This window comes from Anabrus simplex, chromosome 2, assembly GCF_040414725.1.
Source record: "Anabrus simplex isolate iqAnaSimp1 chromosome 2, ASM4041472v1, whole genome shotgun sequence".
Classification (NCBI taxonomy): Eukaryota; Metazoa; Arthropoda; class Insecta; order Orthoptera; family Tettigoniidae; genus Anabrus; species Anabrus simplex.
Genome location: NC_090266.1, coordinates 49,424,339 through 49,444,704, shown reverse-complemented (window position 1 = coordinate 49,444,704; position 20,366 = coordinate 49,424,339).

Sequence of the window (20,366 nt, the reverse complement as noted above, 5' to 3'; positions counted from 1 at the left end):
TTAGAAAGATGTTTTTGAAGACTTTTGTGTGGAGCGTGGCATTGTATGGAAGTGAAACATGGACGATAACTAGCTCAGAAAGAAAGAGAATAGAAGCTTTTGAAATGTGGTGTTATAGAAGAATGCTGAAGGTGAGATGGATAGATCGAATCACGAATGAAGAGATACTGAATCGAATTGGTGAGAGGAGATCGATTTGGTTAAATTTGACGAGAAGAAGAGATAGAATGATAGGACACATCTTAAGACACCCAGGACTTGTTCAGTTGGTTTTTGAAGGAAGTGTAGGTGGCAAGAACGGTAGGGGTAGACCAAGGTATGAATATGACAAACAGATTAGAGCAGATGTAGGATGCAATAGTTACGTAGAAATGAAAAGGTTAGCACAGGATAGGGTGGCATGGAGAGCTGCATCAAACCAGTCTATGGACTGATGACTCAAACAACAACAACATCCATTAAATTGGAAAAATGCACAAAAAGTTTTTTTATCGGAAACATTACTCAAACAAGCATCTATCTGACTAAATTTCATAAAATTGTGCTTGTACAAATATTTATTACTATGAAACTTTCTTTAATATTCAATTGAACAAAACGTGACGTCAATCTTTAATATCTGACGTCTTGAGAAAATTTAGCACCGTAAGTTTTACAATAATAATTAACCTCGTCCACTGAAATAATTCATTCTTATTCATTACTGTCTGATACTCTGAACTTATCTCAACTTAATTTCAAAGTAAAATTTACTAAAGGTTCAACTCCCAAAAAGTTAGATCAACTCAAACAATGATGCTGATAACCCAACGTGACGAACACGTGGCCGGGTCAAAACAACAGTCAAAAAATAAAACATATCAGAATTCACTGAAATTACTACCACAAACACAGCATTCACACTAAGGCACAGGAGAATTATTTACATTATTTACAACGAATTCTAGACTTTGAATATTATATTTTGACTTTTATCCTAGGCACATGAATTTTCACGATGACGGTATAGGGTAAAGAAAAATCCATTCACGTCTCTCAAAAATGTGATGAAGTCTGGATGATCACTTGGTCAAAGGTGATGAAATTTACAACGTTGGTCATGATAACATCGGCGGTCGATATCTGGAAGAATTGTCGTCTACAGAAACGCACATAATACAGGTCAAATATTCGCATTCAATTTCATATTTCATGAGTCACGGCATTATTATTAGTCAACTCCACGTCTATCAATTAACAAGTGCTCACACGTCTTACCCCACAAGCATTCTTCAAATAAAATCAATAAATGAATCCACAAGTCAATAAACATACAGTAAATGATCCGCCAGGATTCTGCCATATTCCAGGCTCATATTCAAACTAACTGAGCACAAATTAACATCTTACACACAATATCAAGCAATATTTAAACTTATGACGCTTATCCATTTATTTAACGAGAGGTGAAAATTTTATTATTATTATTATTATTATTATTATTATTATTATTATTATTATTATTAGACGTACTAGATATCAAATTCGCGTAAACTAGGGTTCGACAATAAGCCAGAGGGCACAAACACGCCTTAAATCCCACGAGAAGAAAGTTTTGTATTGAAATCCGACGTAACAAACATGCCGTAAATCTGTCCCACACGACTTCTGGAAAAAAATATTTTCAAAATTATATTATTAATTATCGATGAGGACAATGGTTTTTAAATAACACTAGACTACTAAATGGGACAGTTAGAGTAATCATAGAAGACACGCACGTTCTAGCTATTCTAATACAGACCAATAATCTCTCACACACAAATGACAATACTACCATTTCCCATGTGAAAGAAGGATGAAAAATATTCAAGACTATTGCAAGGCTAGAAGAAATACTACCACTAATAAATAAGTAAGCATTATTTCTACAAAGATGAACAGATAAACATTAGAAAATGGTACTTAAATGTATGATGAAACTGGATCTCTGCCGGTGATCTGGAATCTCTGGATTACATGTAGTGGGTTATCTGCTTCCGTCGCTATCTCCCCATGTCAGTAGTCGCCTACATTTTAACACACCATTGTAGCCGTGATGTTCAATGCAGAATTGTGGTAGGTCTCCTCTTCAAAGTGTAGGAACATCTTGACGCACTCCAACAAACACGTGGCGATCCACTTCTTCTTCTAACAGCGTAGAAGCTGAAACTGATAAGCAATTTTAGAAGATATTCTGTACACACAAGAGTTGAGTTTTGAAGATGAATGACACGTAACTTGGCCTGCGAAAATCTGCCCGACTCTTTGACTAAGGTGTTAATGAAGGTAGTTGTTTTGCACTGTCCAGTATAAACATTCCAAGCCCAATGACGGAGCGTCTACGTCGTAAATCAGAGTACGGTGAAAGCAGCAGCATGTGAAGTTCGTAAGTAAGAGCGTAGGGGAATAAGACTAAGAGAGTGTTTCTTCTAAAAACTGGGGTATTTAAGCACTTAACAATGAGGGCGTGTCACCACAATGGTTCGTATTTGGCCGTCGTCTTGCACCTGATAGACCATTGCAAATTTCGAAAGTACCTTTCATTTGAAGTCTTGGACATGCGTAATTTAGATCGGGGCGACTTTGACTGCTCTCAGTGGGTCACGTGGGACAGCTGACAGCTCGATAAAAAATCAATACTCTGCTCTCTCGCTGGTAGGACCGGTTCTGTACAAGTAAGAACGTCTCTACAACACAGGATTGGAAAAAGAATATCGCCCGTGCTATTGAAACAATAGCCTTGTACTTGCAGACACAATAAATACTTATTGTACCGAGCTCGATAGCTACAGTCGCTTAAGTTCGGCCAGTATCTAGTTTTCGGGAGATAGTAGGTTCGAACCCCACTGTCGGCAGCCTGAAAATGGTTTTCCGTGGTTTCCCATTTTCACACCAGGCAAATGCTGGGGCTGTGCCTTATTTAAAGCCATGGCCGCTTCCTTCCCACTCCTAGCACTTTCCTGTCCCATCGTCGCCATAAGACCTATCTGTGTCGGTGCGACGTAAAACAACTAGCAAAAAATACTTATTGTAGGCCAAATTTGAAGGGGACAATACATTCACCTAGTTTTCCTTTCTACAAAATATTTCCCTGATTTTCCTGTACCTGGCATCCAATATTCCTGCAACCACACAACTTTAAGCATCCTTTTACTTATCTTCCAGGCATTTTTCCTTAGCTATCCTACAATACCTATCTAGTTAATGGAGTTACAACCGTTTTTTGTTATGCCCTCCTCGGTTTTTGAATTCTTATACATTCGCCTTTCGTCTGTCATGCCTATTATCTCCTGAGTTATCCACTGAATCATTCTTGATCTTGCCTTTCTTCAGCACCATTACTGATCTTATCCTTCATGACTGTCCATTCTACATCTATTGTGATTCGTTCGGCCTTTTTTTATTTATTTCCTGTTCAACATATTCCCAGAAACAATCCCTCACTCCCTTTTCCTTCGACTATTCTCGATCCCATGTCCTTGCATTTCTTCCTTTTTCAAATTTCTCAACATCACACGGCATTTCATGCCAACCAACATGTCGTAACTGTCCACGTCTGCCCCTGGGAAGCTCTTGCAATCCTACATTTGGTTTCTTAAATGTCTGCCTAATCATGATGGGAATTATTTTTATATTCCTCTTTCTCCAGGTCTTTTCCAACTATACAGCCGTCGCTTGTGCTGTTTGGACTAAATATTTACAAACACTAAATTATGATTGTTTCAGAATTCTACCAGCCAACTTCCTCTTTCCTTCCTTTCTACCCATTGCGATTTATCCTTTTGTATTACCCTCTCATCCTTGGCCAACCACTATATTCCACACTCCAGTCATTATGAGAATCTTACCTTCTTTTACGTATTGTGCTAAATATTCTGCCTGCTTATGTATTCTTACAAATTCCGCATCATCTGCTGAGTAAGCACGAATATAAAGCTCCACTGTTGTGACGAACATTGGCCTTGTGTTTATCTTTCCAACAGCACAGCGTTCACTATACAGACCACTCCCCACCGCCTTAGTTTCTTATTCATCATTAAACCTACTTCTGCATTTCCCCTATTTGATTTTGTGAGGACAACTTTGTAGCCACCTGACAAGACTCGTACTCGTCTGCCAACATGCATAACTTATACCAACTACATTTAACTTTAGTCCATTATTTATTCATTCATTGTGCATTGTTCCCAGAAACAATCCCTCACTCTATTTTCCTTCAACTTGTCTAGACCCCATGTCCTTGCATTCCTTCCTTTCTTCAATTTCCTCAACATCACAAGGAATTTCATGACAACCAACATGGGAAGGTCACATCGTTCACAGGGTAGTCACCATCCGTAAATACGAATGGAGAACGATTTTTCCTCCCGAATATTTTACCCTGGCGGAAGTCATCATCATTACATCATTCATGCATGCAGAGTGAGCTGTATGCACTCGGGAGTTAGTTACTGCTGCAGGTACTCGTTGCACTCAGACGTGCAACAGAATCAACGTAGCTAAGGCAGATTAAATATTACTACAAGGCCATATCAGTCATTCATTTAATAATAATAAAATATTGTTACCCCTCTTTAGATGATCCATTCGTTAATATATTTTTTCGACAGATACTAACTGGAAGTAGTTGCACGTACGGCTCGGTTACGTGCTTCATTGGGACACAAAAGCCTCCCCACATGCGCATATCACATGGTTCACAGCACATAATTCACATTTAACTGAAAATAATTTCAATATTCTAAAACTAATATTTAAAGCAGATTGAAAGGAACAGTCACTAATACTACAGTAGCTTTACATTACATTTTCAACAATATTATATACGAATTTACACAATATTTAGAGGATACTGGTTTCTTTTACAGGAAAATTAAATAAGTACCAGTACTAGGTAACTACCTTCCCCAATCATTAACAAATATGTATCAAATATATTATATGCTCAAGGAAGATGTTCACCTCTAGATTACTCTGAAGAAGGTGAGAGTATTCTACATCAAAACATTAAGCCCGTATACTAGAAAGAAGCCATCGGAGGAGATGCCAAGCATATGGAATACTTACCCTTAACATTGTCAAACCAAGAATGCCGTGAGGTATCACAGCCAGGTGTATATATGCTCAGCTGCACGGCGCGGCATGGAGAGAAAGAGACTTTGCATGTCTGGGGTGTATCCGCGGACGCTGCTTCTTTTCTTGCTCAACGTTCATCCATTGTGGTCATGGCAAGCGATCAGTTGTCCAGCAACGAACCACACGTTTTAGAATGGCCAGATGTCCGGTGAACGAGCAGCTCAAGGAAGCAATGTGACAAGGTAGCCATCCAGAAACCGTCAGAAGAGTTGTGCCGCACGTGGTCGCTAAGTGTTCTGGTAGTGTAGGGCCATAGGATGGCCCTGAATTTAGGGCATAAACACTGACACCAATATCTACACGATGCCAGACAGACAGGAATCCAGTTGCACCTCGTACCAAAACTCCAAGTGACTGGCTGTCATAACGGTGCATAATGCAGCCGTGCACCACGGTCCTGACAGACTCGAGTTAAATATCTGGATTTAGAATGTTCAACTAGTGGTATCTCTTGTAATATTTTTTCCATGCAATTGATTGTTGTACTCTTGTTGTTGTTGCTCTTGTTGTTGTTGTTGCTCTTGTTGTTGTAATGGTAGTAGTTGTTGTTGTTGGGTAATGTTTAAACTTAACTTTATTTTCACACTACTGTAAGTGATCATTGCCATCTGGATATTTGATATAGATGTTGATTCCCATAGGGAATCTGAAATATTTGTCCCGAATGAGTAAATTTATAATACCAATATAAATGGTCCGTTATTGGACATTATAAATTTTCCAGCTAACTCATTCCTGGTTGCCAGCGTTTCGCCCTCGTGTGCTAGGTTGGGCTCATCGGCTGGTACTTAGCACACCTACCAAGACGCTGGCCTATGGGAATCAACATCTATATCATCTGATGGCCAAGCAGGCATCAATTTTTGGTAAACAAAGTCTCTCATAGTGCATTGGCACTGCCCGTGGCTCCAAGTAGCCTACGCAGTGGCCTCCACGGTATGCACTAGCCAGCGTCTTGGTAGGTGTGCTAGGTGCCAACTGATGAGCCCAACCTAGCACACGAGGGCGAAACGCTGGCAACCAGGAATGAGTTAGCTGGAAAATTTATAATGTCCAATAACGGACCATTTATATTGGTATTATATCGGGATATTTCCCAGTTGCGATGCAGTTGTTAATAATAATAATAATAATAATAATAATAATAATAATAATAATAATAATAATAATAATAATAATAATAATAATAATAATAATAATAATAATAATAATAATAATAATAATAATAATAATAATAATAATTCAACTTCGCTAATCGGCCAACTAGGGACCACGATTAAGCTCGCTTTATATTCTGGCATTTGTTCATTTTTCGCTTGATCCGCTTCGTTTTCATTAACTCACTGTGTTTGGCACGACGTACTTCTGTCCACTTCTCACCAGTTGCCCGTTATTCGTCCCGGAAAGTCCCAAAAGTATTGATGGCTGCTCTGAAAAGATTTCGGTCTTGTGCATCGTCTGCTTGTATACCCAGTTCTTTAAGATCTTTCTTAACATTAACTTACCATGGCATTGCCGTTTTTGGATTTGTGTCAAATATACTGTACCAGGAACGCAAAGTACATGCCGTATTTATTAAGAGCAATGTCGTACGATTATTACGCGCGCCGAGAACTCCAAGCTCGTTGTGTTTACATCTAACAGGACGAGCCACCGTGTGGGCAAAACAGCTCTGAATGACGTATATGAAGGAGCGAGGCAGACTAACCCGCACAACTCATCAACTTCCGTCGTGGCAAGGACTGGATACACATGGAACAATGAGTAAGGCATTCAGAGATACATAAAACTTGTTTAATAATGGTCGTATGGTCTTGGGAGATACGCCGTTCTGTGGCCAATAACAAGAACGTCTCCATTATCAAATCTTAAGGAAATCCATCGGGGGATTTCCGAGTAAATCCACTTTAAAGTAATCACGTTATCCTATGACGTGTAGGCCTTGACCACATAAAAGGCGGGGATACCAAGCGATAGAGAGGCATTTACTGGCAAAGGCTCTGCATGGTCAGACCCTATGTTATTCTGTCCGTCTAAAGTAGAGTCGAGTGACGACTAGTGGTGATTATCAAGCGCGACGTGTAAGTTCTCAGGTCAAGAACCGAAATCAGTATAATTCTCGAACTACGGAACATATTATTTCTTGGGTCAAGAACCAGGTGAAGTGTTTAACTTATTCCATTGCTATTCAAGTTTTATAAAATTATTTCAGTATCTGTGCTGTTTAAAAGTGTTTGAAGTATTTCATCGTAATAACACAAGTGTTTGCTTATTTCTTGCTATGTAACACTTATTATCTGCGCACCTTTTCTGGATAGATTTACACCCTAGTGCTGAATTAGTCGACCTCGGCAATCTTCGAGATTCGTACTGGTAACGTTTGAAACACAAACTAGGAATCGCTTATGCATCGCTGTGCGACATCTGGCGTACCCTTTACGTACTAGTACTCTTGTTATTTACGCAGCAAAGCCAAACTATAGAATTCACTCTAGGAATAAGATTCGCATCGAGAAATGTTATATAAAGTTATATAATGTGTGTGTGACACATTTGTTGGCTTAAGATAAGAAAGGTTTAGCAACATTCATATCGATAGATCATATTATCGATTCAATTCTGATTTCATTTCCATTCAGTTGGCAGTACTACTGGAACCGGAATTGCTCCCTCCTTACTCCTCAAACCCGTACACAAATCTATCGATAAAAAGTGCGGAGATAATAAGTGATCCTGAACTAGTAATAAACTTTGAGTACGATAAACTGGGACAACCGCACTGTTAAAAATGAGCGACGTAAACTGATAATCCATTATAGTGTTAATCTTAACTGGATTCGAAATGATTTCTGAACATACGTGTACATAATTACTTTTAAAAATTCTTCAGTGACTTTATTATTTAACGAGACTCACGGTACTAAGAGAAACTGACAAGTTTTATTTATTTCATTGCTATTAGCAATGTCTTACGGATAAAATCTTGAATAGCTATTTTTGTGTTCAGTGCGACAATATTATTTTACGTTTTGGCAAGTAACCACAGACAGTGTATTGCAAGTGAACTGTGTTTAGTTTAATCATTTTTAGTGATAAGTAGCCATGAACTGTGTTCCATCATTTCGTTTCTTAATTCAATCCTATCCGCATTTTCAGCTTTTGAAGTGTCATTCATTAACTTCTATCTGCAAGTGTCAAGCGAAATTCTTCGGCATATTTCAAACTACGTGTTGTTCGCCTACATCAATTAAAGGCAGTATTTTACAAATTTTGGTGTCAAGTGATTCTGAACGTGTCGCGGGACTGTACGACTGTGGACACTCCTACAAAGTTAAACCACGAGTGATTACCCCGCATCAAAATTGTCGCAGACCTCCCAGAAATTAGAGACCTTCAATTACGTGGTACTGGTTCGATTCCATGCTGGTGAGGGGACTTCGGAGTACAAGTACACTTCCGTGGTGACAAGAGGATCCTGGAGCAAGAGTTGCCTGGCGAGCAATTCAGGAAGACGATTCGGGAGATGGCGGTTCACTGCACCACGGTGATATGAACTTCAACTTACCAATATTTTGAACAAAGGCAATATTCAAAGTTTATCTTCACTTATTGTAGATAGAACTTATCCTCCTGTACCAAGCCCGAGCTATTCTTACCTAGGAAACTCCTTGAGATCTTTCATTCAAGCTTTTTCAAGTAACAAGTTAGTAGGGGCAACTTTTTACTAGTACAACTCTGAAGATACTTTTCGTCCATCGAGAGTCTATCATCCGTCGTATATGACCGCAGAAGAGAACCCTGCCTTTAAGCATTCAGCCTGTGATCTCGTCTATCTTATAGTACATTCCTTGCCTGGATTTTCTAACGTAGATACCTTTCTTGTAGTTTGGGCCACATATGGTGTGTAGGATCTTTCTCTTTTTTCCTCCCTAAATCCGCGATCAAAGATTTTTCGGACAGGATAAGGCATACAGGCGATACTGGTTTGATGACAGTGTTGTAGCGCACCCATCAGATGAGTCTGATTGGCTAACTTTATTAATATATAGTTAATAATTAATAGTAATAGTCAGGCAGGTTGAGACAAAGGACAGCATTAGAATCTTCTAGTAGCTAGTGCGTGAGAACAAAGCTTTAACAGAAGCACACGCTTCCTTTCTTTGCTAAAAATAAATTGATATCTCCGGAACATCTGCTATTACGTCATCGTTTGAAATTACGCAGCAGTAGTGGAAAAGTACTGGGAAGTGAGTGAGATAGAGAATCGCGGTCCTAGCTACCTGAATTCCCTTGATTTGGAATAGACCCGTCCATACAGTTGAATAACGGAATGTGTGCTCCAATCAGATCACTGAATTCAAATATTTTCAAAATTAGCGGGACAAAGTTGTATGTGGCTCATAAATAATCCAGGTCAGTAATTAATGAAGATTGTGTCAAAATGAGATGTCAATAATTACTGAAATAATTCTTGACCAACTTAATGGCTTGTTGGAAACGGATTGAAGTATTTGCGTACTCAGATGTTGGGTAGCAACAGGAGTGGGAATCCCTTGCCAGCGCGGAGCGTGGTTCGGCAGCGCAGGACGAGATATAGTCCAACTGACGCCTACTATATTGTGAGAGAAATTATGAACAGTTCAAAAATCAGGATGCATCATGGTGGTAACATGCAGTTATGGAAATTTGGTGTGCAAGGCATTTCATTCTTGAGTAACTTTATTTCGGATCTACCTAGCACTATTTGAATTGGGATTTTAGGTGTCAAAATTTAGTATTCTTACGCACATAAGTGAGCCAAACATCCCCAAGAAGCAGCTTTCCGCTGGTCAGTCAGCATCCAGAGTCTCCTTGTGTCCAGACGTGTTTTAACTTCGCTCCGTTCTCGAGTACAGTTGTATTGAGCTAAGTGTATTCACCATTATATTTGAGAAGGAATCAAGTTTTATAAACATATACTGAGTTGGAAAGTGTTTGAAACCACATTATTGAGTTGATTAACGGATTAACATATTTTATAAGTATCAATCTACGCAGGGTTAAAATGAGACTTGAAATTGTGCAGTAGATGCGTCAATTATGAAACAGTTTGAATATGTAGCCCGAAGAAGAAGTTAGACATTCTAACATGAATGTAAGCTGTAGTTGGTGGAGAATATTTTGCTTGCTACTTTGAGCAGTTAGTTGGTGGTTGGAACGTTGTGTGGAGAGGACACACTTTCACTATCTACAGAGATTTAGGTCAGGGGGAGGCCAGACCCTTCACAGCTGCTTTGCTTATACAAAGGGAGTGCAGATACCACGAAAGACTTCGCTGCATTAGAAGCAAACTTGAACTAGCGCACAGTACGTCAAATCATGCTTAAGTTACAAGGTATTTGAGCACAGCGTGTGTTGTATATATATTATAAGTGTTTAATGTTGAGTGTTATAACAAGTTGTTATATTTAGTACTATCATCAAGAGAAAACGTGTGTAGAAGTGTTAATACGGGTGAAAATTAGTATATAAGCAAATGTTGGATACAGGAAGAATGATGGATGGTGTTAATATGTCTGTCATTAGTCTGTAAAACAACATGACTGCCTCAAGTCCTGGGTGATGCTGAAGTGCCAATAATGTGAGTACAAATCTCATATTTCTAATAGAATCTAAAGCTTTTCTTTGATAAAATATATCTTGATGTAAATAAATATGCGAGTGACTGTAGTATCATAAGAAGACCCGAGAACACAGCCAGATAGTGAGGGTAATTTAGTTCATGATCAGTGTAGTTATTATTATTATGATTATTATTATTATTATTATTATTATTATTAATATCATGTGTGATATAGTTTGGAAGTACAATTTGAGCTTTCAGTATCGACTAATATATATTTATTTTGAGTAAATTATAATAAGCGGTTTTGGATACTTGAGCTTTATTATTATTATTATTATTATTAGTATTATTAGTATTTCATTTATGCAGATATTTTATTTGTTTAACGCAAACGTAGACACCGTGGTAGATGAGTGATTAAGTGAATTAATGATGAAACCATATATATGATAGTTACTGTCGAAAATTCTGGTTGGGCGACAGTAACACATATATATCCATGTATATTTTTTTGTTGCTATGGCAAGTACCATAATTAAACAGTTGGGTGGACAGTACTAATAATTAATTTTGGTTCAGGTAATTGAAGTGCTGTTGAGCAATAAGCACGATATTGGGTGACGGTAATAATGTTTGAGATGTTTGAAGGTCCATATTTATGATCATATAGTAATACATGATGTTATTTGCTGAAGAAAAGTATAAAAATAAAGAATATGGTGAACATATTCTCTAGTTTGACTGGAAATGAAGGTATTCAGCGTGATAGATGAGATCTAAAAGAATTTATGCAGAATGAAGTGGAAATGACTCCATAAATGAAAAATGTAGTGGGAAAATAAGCCAGTCAAAGATGATGTATGATTTAGAAGGACCAAATGATACTTATACTATTTCAACTGTGACACAATATCGCTTACTAAGATAAAAGTTATTGTACGCGTTTGAGTGCCATTTTAATATTATGTTGGCAACATTGAACACCCAACTGAGCTGTTATGAATGCTCGCTAGTAGGAACTACTTTCGTTGGTTACAACAAATGATTATTATTATTATTATTATTATTATTATTATTATTATTATTATTATTATTATATATTTTTTTGCCTCTTATTAGCAATCATTAGGTGCATTCTTTTTATTGTCTTTACACTGTCAGAGTATTCTATTGTGTGTGGACCACAGTAATAATTGTTCTGAGTTGTGGTCAGTTTTCAGCGAATTAAAAACACTTGGACGCTGAAATAAACCAATAATTTGGTATGAGCATTTGTCAATGTACATTTATGTATATATTAGCACTAATTTATGCATTAGGTTATTGTTTCTGGCTGTGTTATCTCGCGTGGTATACATAGTAGATTAATTTAGTATTATTATTATCAAATATTCTTATTGTTATTATTGCTGTTATTTATTGATCCACATGCTATATAAACGCTACTATCCTAGTAATGTGTACAGTTACACTGATATCAAGTAATTGGGTGAACAAATCTGGAAATTATTATTTGATATAAAATTTTTAATTAATTTTAAATATTTTTTTATTAACAAATGAGGTGGTCTTGTGTGTTATTAAGAAAAATTTTAGTTTGTACAGTCTCATAATGTAATGATATGATATTAACAAAATTTTATTTCACATTTTATAAAACTATCTTCATTTTTATTTATTTTATTAATAATTTTTTTTATTTACACGTATTTAAATTGAAATCAGTCTGTGTCATAATTATCATAGTGAGTAGTTCTCCTAATGCACTATCCCTATGCAACCCTATTCGACGACAGGGGACTGATCGCGCCTGAGAAGAGGATCTCACACACCTTCGGTAAGTATTTTTTTTTAGGGGCAGCCGAGGCAACATTTGACATCCAGTCAATACCGAAGGAGCTCTGCAAGGGTGCAGTAGAGACTAATTTTTTTGTTCAGAGAAAAGCACTTTTTGTTGTATATGTTGCGGGTTGTTTGGAAAGTGACTTCCATTTTCTTGATTCTTGTTGCTATGGCGTCGTTGTCAAGTCCATTTAACAGGATCGATTCCGCAAGGTAATTAAATTTATTAATACGGCTTATAGTTACATATTTGATGTTTAGTTGTGCCTTATCATCTTTGATGTTCGACATTACTTCTGTCTTTTGAAAGGAAATTTGTAAACCTGTTTGTTCTGCTACTTCCTTCAAAACATAGACCTGGTCTGTTGCACTTTCGAAATTCTCTGTCATCAGGGCTATATCATCACCGAACTCTTAGTAATCTATTTCCTTTTTTTTTGCAAGCTGCTTTACGTCGCACCGTCACAGATAGGTCTTATGGCGACGATGGGACTGGGAGGGCTGGAAGTGGGAAGGAAGCGGCCGTGGCCTTATTTAAGGTACAGCTTGTCTGGTGTGAAATTGGGAAACCACGGAAGACCATCTTTAGGGCTGCGACAGTGGGACTCGAACCCACTATATCCCGAATACTGGATACTGGCCGCACTTAAGCGACTGCAGCTATCGAGCTCGGTAATCTATTTCCACTCTGTTTTTCTTTGTCCCAATCCTTAAAAGTGTGTAAAGGTTATTACTTTCAACGACTTTCTCCACTCCTGAATTACCTTCTCAAGTATGCAGTTGAACAAAAGGGGTGACAGTCCATCTCCTTGTCGAACGCCTGTCTTGATTTCAAAGGGTTCAGAGAGACATTCCTGGAATTTTACTTTCGATATGGTATCAGCATTCCCCTTTTATCGCCAGTGGTTTCTCATCGATTCCTATTTCTACTAGTATGCTTGGCAACACATCACGTTCGATTGAGTCGTATGCTTTCTTGAAGTCTAGAAATGTCGATACAAAGTTTCTAACTTTCAGCAATTGGTATCCTATTATGGTTTCTAAGTTTAGTATTTGTTCTGCACTGATCGGCCTTTCCGGAAATCTGCTTGGTATTCTCCGAATTTGTGTTCAACTTGGTGTTATAGTCTTTCAAGGACGGATAGTGACAGGATTTTGTAGGTCACTGACAGAACAGAAATATCACGGTAATTGTTCAAATCTCTTTATTTCCTTCCTTGTGTAAAGAATGCATCAAACAATAATCATTATAATAAAGGAGAAGCGAGGTTTGTCGGATAAGACTGTGGCATGCTATTCCTACCTTCAACCCCGAAAGGCCGTGTACGACTGCCACCGCAGATGCCTGTGGTGGGTAGTCAGTATCGGCTACAGTAATGGGCCCCTAGACAAGTTGCCTCGTTGCTGCAGACTGGACAGAGAGAGTTGTGTCATATGCCTGAAATCCTGAGCGGTGCTGTTGACATGACTGTAAGGTCCATAATCATCATGCTCGATATTACGATAAAGCCTTTGACTTCCTGCCCGTTGCTCAATCCCGTCTCGAACTTACCCAGTGAACCTCGTGTTGTGCTTACATTCCATGCAACGCGAGAACTAATTTCGTGGTAGTATAATCCAAACAGGGACGCTGAAAGTGTAAAACTCCGTCTGTGCATACGAAGGGCAAGAAACGCAATGCCACTATCACCCAGCGGCTCTCTGGCCTCCATTTGTACAACACTTATCAGTGTCACAGTTGGCCCACATGCTGCGCCACTCGGTTCAACAACTAATCACGCCATTGTCCTTGCACTTCTTCACGCAATTCCCCAATGTGGGGTCAATCAGACGTCTTCTTCTCGTTGATGTCCCGCACAGTCTACACCTCAAACATACTAGCTTGAACAGAATATTTAAATCTTTAGCTCGATTATCATGGGAGAATTGTCATAAATGTTTCATAAAATGAGCTCCGGTTACTTCATGTGAACTTTAGTCGGGACAAAGCATTCATCATTTCTGTCATTTTAAAGAGAATAATTAGAAATCCAATTTCAGAGTAATTAAGGAAACACGGTCATGATGTTTTTCCGTTCATTAAAAACCTCAAATTCATGGTGTATGATGATCCGTTCACTCGAGGCTAACGCTCGGACACGTTTTGGATCAATATACGCCGTGTTGCTATGCTCCGCACTGATTTCCTTGTGGTTGATGTGTTTACCTCAGCCATGGCGATTGATGGTGTTAAGCTTGTGCGACCTGGTCTGCACCGCTGACCCTTCCCAGTACGATAGACGATTCCAAAAATCAACTTGGTTCATATAACGACATTATGAGGACACTTGTTACCTGACTCTCTCCTCCAATAAGTTTCCTTGGTCTAATGCGGTCAAGACGAATCTGTTAGCAATTTTTGCCGACACAAATACGTGAAAAATGATAAATCGAAGGAAATTATCTCCGACGGTCAATATTCTTCACAGACAGATTTTTAAAATCCTGGGTAGAACGATGTCCTTTTGTAAATACAACTGAGTGGATCAACGTTTTATTTGGATTATAATTTGTTTGTCCCAACGTCTGGCAAGCCTCTCGCTCATTCTTTGATTGAATGAGTGTTTGATTGATTGGTTAAATATATATGTTTAAGTGTATAAATATTGACTAAGTGATTGATTAATTTACGATGTACGTATCCTGAAAAGTTTCATAGCAATTGCCCCTCGCTTTACATCTAACAAGGCCAATAGAATACGTTCATAAATTGCTTTACACCGAATGTACACATCAGCAGTGCCATCTGCCATGGGAAACGTGTATTTCCGGACATAAGTTGATAGAAGATTTTGCTTCCCTTTCCTGAAAAGGAATGAACTCATGAAGTTTGTACATATCGTTTAAGTTCATCCTGTAAGCTGTGTGCACCGTTCGAACTTCAGTTCTGACCAAACCTAGTCAATAGTTTGTATCCAGCACCTTCATCGCACTCGCCTGCTCTTCATACGATTCATATTACAATCCCGGCTCTGGAAATTAAATTTGGGGCGACAAGATTCTCATTTTGGCAATGTACAACCTCTCTGCTGCCCATCCGAGTGTTGTGACCTCGATCAATTCCCTTGTGAGTAAAATAAAAGTGAGGGCGATCAAAATAACTATGGTTAAATTCATAGTGAGTATAGAAATAATATATCATAATACAATGAGATATTAATTGGCAAGCCAATAACGGTAGTAAATGCATATTGGGTTCAGAAACAGAAGTGAGATCACCTGTTGCATTCGTGTTTAAACGTGAGGACATTCAACGCTATGCTTGGGAAGGCAGAGAAGCGAAAAGAGCGATGTCCTTTATAACTTGTTATAAGAACCTGATCAAAATAATACTGCTATGATTAGTTTTTTGACTTTGGCGTTAACACTCGTTTCTTCAAGAGTAATGATGGCGACGACAATTGTTGCTTTAATTGGGTTGACATACAGGTCGTCGGTCACTCCAAAAGTAATGTTTCATATAAACAGTTATGAAGCAGTGAATGAAGCCCGACTTACCAATAAACGCACATGTATACAACAATGTCAAGTAGCAGATTGAATATACGGTTATCATATTGAACGAATTCAAACCGGAACAGTATATCTTCAAGTTCGTATCATGAGCCCAAGCAATTAGCCGGATGTCGATATTAGCTCCGTATAGCCTACGCTAAATTTTATTATGTAATGACATGTAAGATAGAATGTTTCAGAATTTTCCCACGTCTGTATCTGTTAGGGGTACAGTAATTTTGATACTTTCTGGTGTAGTTTCCTCAGAGTGATTCTAATTAAAAAATACACTTCCAAAAGCAAGTAAATAAAACACTTCCAAAAGCGACTCTCGCATGAAACTCAAATGGTTGAAATTTCTTCAATACACTCATGTTCATAAAAAACCAGAATACCTTGAAAGACTAGAGATAGGAAGTTCATATTCACAATACATGTGTATGTTCTGAATACATTATTAGCATTTGAGCCATGTCGTCCCTCAGGTTCAAGGTCCCCATCGATATCTCAGCGCACCATCATCAAATGGTAAAATGTGCCTGCGGGTCTCGTTGTCGCTATAAACCGACGGTAATGGAGCAGTGTAACTTGAACAAACGTGCTGGATACCTCGCAGACGTACGCAAGAACCGTACTGTCAAATGAGTGAGTTTGAAAGGGGGCACATTGTTGGCATGAGAGAACGTGATTCATTCGTCCGGGAAATTGTTGTTCGTGTGGGACGAAGTGTGTCGTCAGTGCAGTGGGTGCGAACAGAATGGTTCACAGAAGGCGGTAGAATACGACGATACGGGTCTGGTCACACTACCCAGACAACGACCCCCCCCCCCCGAGAACATGGATACTCATCCGAATGGCATTGCAGGGCAGATGTGCGACCTCTCGGTTGTGGCGCAACAGTGGAACAGTGTAACACATCGTACACTATCACGAGTGACAGTCCGTCGCCTTTTATTTCGGTCTGGGTGACCGGCGCGTCGTCCATTTCTCAGCCTACATTTGACTAATGTGCATAAAACATGCTAGACTGCAACGGTGTATGGAACGACGTCACTGCGGACCGGAATGGCAGCAGATAGTGTTTTCAGACGAATCAAGGTTCTGTTTGTTTCAAAATGCTGGCCGCATTTTGGTTTGCCGCAGACATGGTGATTGCATTCGCACAAGGCATACAGCGCCAACTCAAGGCCTTACGGTGTGGGGTGTTATTGGGTACAACCACAAATCACAGTTGTCCAGCTTACGTGAATGCCATCCTGCTACCCGTAGCTATACCCTATCTGCACGAAACCCCAGACGCCATATTTCAGCAGAAAAGGCGCGACCACATGTTGCTGCACGAACACGTGCCTTCTTGTTGTCACAGGATACCAGATCTTTGCTCTGGCCCGCCAGATCACCCGACTTGTCGCCAATCTAAAATGTGCGGTATATGGTGAAACGGCGGGTACGGTGCTGTAACCCAATGCCAAACACCAGAGATGAACTGTGGAACCAGGTGAATGCAGCATGGATGGCTATATTCCAAGACGCCATTCACGCCTTATACGCGCCGATGCCATCACGCATGGAGCAAGTTATGAGTGCCCATGGAGGACCCAATGCCTACTAGGCAACAGGACACATGCTAAACCTAGGTGACTGAAATTCTTTCGTTTCTGCAGAACATACTTGTGAACATGACCAATGAATATGAAGTTCCTACCTCTAGTCTTTCAAGGTGTTATGTTTTTAATGAACATGAGTGTAATTTCAGATTTACACCTCCTGCCATGAATTATTGTATTACATTATCACCTCATACACTTCTTACGACTGAACTTCCAACTTAAGGTCGTAATCTGCTTCCACAGTAGTACCATTTTGATAATACGCAACGGAATCATACAGTGCCACATTTCCTCTGTTTTGTTTGCAGGTTCAGGTTACCATTGAAATCCGGTAAATGTAATATAAGTTTCATTGCATTCATCTATGCCTGTTCTGTAGTGTGGTTCCATACAGAATTTTGAAACGTTATCTAGTCGTTTTGTTGATCGTAGGCCTATTCTGTGATGTAATAGTCCGTATAAAACACTCGTTACAGAAGACTCTACTGTTATACTATACACGTTCTCAAGAATCTCAAATTACTTTTAACGTTTAATGGAATTAATGATTGGAATACGCGGGAATTTATATCCGGAGATAATTTCTAGCACCATACACGCGATTTCCAGCCAATATATGGGTTATTTTAATGCTTAAAGGAGCTCGGCTTATTGAACTTTTAAAGTATACAGCTCTTATCATGAATAAAGAATTACGGTAATTGAAAATGCACTGTTGTTGTTTGAATCAACAGTACGTAGACTGGTTTGATACAGCTGTCCATGGCACCCTATCTTTTTCTAACCTTTTAATTTCTACATAATTGCTACATCCTACATCTGCTCTAATCTACTTGTCATATTCGTATCTTGGTCTACCCTCTACCGTTCTTACCACCTACACTTTCCTCAAAAACCAACTGTACAAGTCCTGGGTGTCTTAAGATGTGCCCTATCATTCTATCACTTCTTCTGGTCAAATTTAGCCAAATCGATCTCCTCTTAACAATTCGATTGAGTGTTCCTTCATTCGTGATTCCATCTACCCATCTCACCTTCAGCATTCTTCTGTAAAACCACACTTCAAAAGCGTCTATTATCTTTCTTTCTGAACTAGTTATCGTCATGTTTCACTTCCATACAATGCCACACTCCAGACGAAAGTCTTACGACACATCTTTCTAATTCCTATATCAATATTCGAGGTGAGCAAATTTATTTTCTTAAGAAACGCCTTGCTTGTGCTAGTCTGTATTTTATGTCCTCCTTACTTCTACTATCATTAGTTATTTTACTACCAAGTAACAATACTCCTCTACTTCCTACTCTGACTTTGTTCGACCGCATTCCATTAGTTTTGTTTTGTACTTACTTACTTATTTACTTTCATCTTGTATTCCTTCTCCAAGACTCTGTACATACCATTCAGCAATTTCTCTAGATCTTTTCCAGAGTCCGGTAAAATAACAATATCATCGGCCAATCTCAAGGTTTTGATTTGCTCACCTTTAACTTTGTTTCATTTTCCAAATTCCTCTTTGATTTTTTTTATCGCCAGTTCTATGTAAACATTGAAAAGGAGAGGGTACAAAATGCAGTCTTGCCTCACTCCTTTCTGGATTGCTGCCTCTTATTCAAAGCTCTCGATTCTTATCACTGTAGACATATTTTTGTATAGATTGTAGATAATTCCCCTTTCTCGGTACCTGATCCCGATCACCTTCAGAATCTCAAACAGCTTGCTCCAATAAATATTATCGAATGTATTTTCTAGATCTACGAACGGCATGTACGTGTGATTGTATTTCTTAATTCGATCCTCTAAGACGGGACGACACTTCAGGATTGCTTCACGTGTTCCCACATTTCTTCTGAAGCCAAATTGATCTTCTCCCAACTCAGTTTCAATTTGTCTTTCCATTATTCTATTAATAGTACGTGTTAAAATTTTGCAGGTGAGAGATACTAAACTAATGGTGCGGTAGTTTTCACACTTGTCAGTACCGGCTTTCTTGGTTATAGGTATAAGGAAATTATGCTGAAAATCGGATGGCACTTCTGTATCATACATCTTACACATCTCCATGCTGATTTCTCCTGAGGCAGACAGTAATTCTGAGCGTATGCCATCAATTCCTGGTGCTTTGTTCCTACTTACGTCTGCGAAAGCTCTGTCAAATTCTGAGTTCAAAATTGGGTCTATCATGTCATCAGCATTAATAACCTCTTCTTGTTCCAGAACCCTGTTATCTACTTCTTTATCTTGATACAACGGTTCGGTATGTTCCTGCCGTATTTCTGACTTGTCTTCTTTCTCTAGAAGTGGTTTTCCATCTGAGCTTTTAATATTTATAACCTAGTTTTCCTTTCTCCAACGGTTTCCTTGATTTTCCTCTATGCAGCATCTACCTTTTCTAGGACCATACAAACTTCAACATCTTTGCACGTCTCTTTCAGCCACCCCCGTTTCCTGGGGGACGCACATGTAGAATACACCCGCGGTATCCCCTGCCTGTCGTAAGAGGCGACTACAAGGGGCGACCAAGAGATGATTGAATTAGAACCATGAAACTACTCCTGATTCGTACCATCATGCGGGGAACACCATGGGTTGCATGTACTTGCGAGTAGTATCACTA